Raw genomic sequence first — 2,721 nt, forward strand, 5'->3', positions numbered from 1 at the left:
ATGTCTCGCACAACAGACCCTGTTGGCCACTAGGAGGACCTCAAGACGTCCCTGAAAGTGTCACAACAGACAGCCTCCTACCTAAGGCTGCTGAAACACTGAAACATCAGACACAGGACCAGCTGGATGACAATATAACAAGCCTCATGAGACAAGACCCAAGTCAAAGCTACAGTCACAAAGAACTAGCCAAGATCACTGGCTCCTTAAGCCACACACTCATCGCCACCCTCAAGCTGAGCGACAGGCATGCCGCCCATCTCCAGCAGGAGCTAACACGTGCACAACGACGCATCACGCAGCTAGAACTGGAGGCTCAGGAACAACAGGAAGAACCAGATGAAGTGGAACAAGGCACAGAGGAGGAGATCACCAGGCTAAAAGAGACACTAGTAGCTACTACAAAAGAAGTGGAACAAGTAAAGGAAGACTACGCTGATCTCTCCAACAAGCTACAGTATGCGGAACAGCTCCTGGAAAAGGCCAAGGCCGACTTCAGAGACAAGAACGGCAGAATTAAAGCCCTTGAAACTCACCTGGATGAATCAAGAAAGGAGATCAGCCACCTAACACGACAGCTGGACTACATCAAAGAGGAGTCAGTCAGCTTCAGAGAGGAACTCAGACATGCCTACGCGCTGCGTTCTGAACCTCCAAGGTCACAATGGGCACCAGTCTCACCCCTGCCAAGCAGGCCCGGGTCCCCTGTTCCTGGACTGACACATGATAAAAGGGGGGAGGGGGCAGTGCCGAAACACTCACCAGCTCCCTCTGAAGAACTTCACGTAACGTCAAAGCTGAAAGAAATGGCTCCAGCCAGCCATAGATCATCACGTGGCTTGGACCTCAAGGACTTCGACAAACTCGCCAGGAACATTGGCAAGTTTACCCCAAATGGGCCAGGCAGTCAGGGGATCAAAGGATATCTGCAAGATGTCGACTTTCATCTGGAAATGAGACCCAGTGTCACCGACAAAGATAGACTTTATTTGATCCGAGCAACATCCAGCTCAGAGGTTCGCAGTTTCCTGGACCGCCAGCCAGCCCACATAAAGACTGATTACCAGCTGCTCCGAGAAGCCCTCATCAAAGAATTTGCTGACCCTGAGTGGGAACAAGGACTAGTGGCTGCCCTGGAGACGAAACAAGGTTCGCCAGGAGCCATCCCAATTGTTCTACGGCCGACTCAGACAAGCCTACTTCGGGACTCGCAATGAACAAAATATGGAGGAGGATGAAAATTTAAAAACCCTCTTCCTGAGGAATCTTCATCCCGGGGTAAGCCACCATCTTGGCGTCCTTGCATGTCCACGCACAATGAGTGCTCAACAACTGCGAAACTTGGCACATAAGGCCTACGCTAAACAGAAGATGACTTCAGAAAAGAGCAACAAAACCATGGCAGTTCTCGACTTCAACACTCAGAGTCAAGGGCTGGCCCTAGAGGGCACCCAACGTCAAGATCATGCCAAGGCAACACCCAGAGAGTGGAATGCATCCTCATCCAACATAGAACAGGACTGCCACTCCGGTACACAACCTAAACAAAGGAACAACCGCTGGGGTGGACCGCATGGGCGACAACGCTCACCTGGACGTCACTGGGAAAACTCATGGGACCAAACAAGACCTCATGAGAGACATAGGGAAAGATCGTGGAACCAAGCCAAGCTCATTTGGAAACTCAAGAGATAAAAACTCATGGGAATTCAATGGAAACTCCAAGGGAAAACGACAAACACACCCTGGAGCAACCAGCCCAATGAATCGACGGAAAAACTCACAAAGATCCCTAGCTGACCGAGCTCAACCTGAATCCACACAAGAACAAAAGACTTCACCGTGCTTTGACTCCCAAGAGCTAATGAAGATGATGATGAAAGAGTTCTTCCATCGAAAGGAGGAAGACCGAAAGTGGGAAAAGAAAGAGAAACCAGATAAAGCCTGACTAGCGGCCGGACGAGAAGACAGCGACCACGTGACCCAACAAACCACAGAGAACAGCACTCCTTCACCTCACTCTCAAAGAACTATAACTACCCTAACTTCAGATGGACAAGCAATCGTACCTGAAAACCCAGCCACAGAGTTAGTCCCTAACTCAACACCTGATGCTCCAGATCATGGCAGAGCTCAACAAACCCCTGCTGATGAAACCTCTCCAGTCCCTGAAAGTGCTGTCTTGGTCGTCTGCCACTCCTCCGAAGAGCACCCAATCAGTCCTGACATCTTACCTGTTTCCTCCCAAACTCCAGTCCCTCAACTCCTAGGCGACCTCATTGAGAAAGGTATAGCAAGAAAGTTTTACCTCTCCATCATCATCGAACGCCACATCAAAGTCGAAGCCCTTCTCGACACGGGAGCCAACATTACTCTAATGTCGTCAGAACTCCTTGAAGAAGTCCAAGAAAGAACAAAGAGGTCTAGTAGCACCCTCAAACTTCAAAGGTGTGAACTGAACCTCCAGGCATATTCCGACACGGGCCTAAAACTAAAACATGTGGCCCCAATTAACCTAACTGTGGGACCATATCAGAGATATCAGAGCCTACCACATGTCTCAAAGCACAGCCGCTTCCCTCTCAGTCCATGGTCAACAACCATGGCTACCTCAAAGATTGTCTGAACTGTAGACCTACGCTGGAACAACAGACTCTTGAGTCACTACTTCCTCGTTGTCCCCAACCTACATCATGACATCTACATAGGAGCAGACATCAT

The 2,721-nt window shown here is 49.8% G+C and overlaps 1 pseudogene; it reads left to right on the forward strand.

Moving 5' to 3' along the window:
* On the forward strand, positions 1-1,948 carry LOC128016244 (uncharacterized; annotated as a pseudogene).
* Positions 1,949-2,721: the final 773 nt, after the last annotated feature.

This window comes from Carassius gibelio, chromosome A6 (genome assembly GCF_023724105.1).
Source record: "Carassius gibelio isolate Cgi1373 ecotype wild population from Czech Republic chromosome A6, carGib1.2-hapl.c, whole genome shotgun sequence".
NCBI classification, from domain to species: Eukaryota; Metazoa; Chordata; class Actinopteri; order Cypriniformes; family Cyprinidae; genus Carassius; species Carassius gibelio.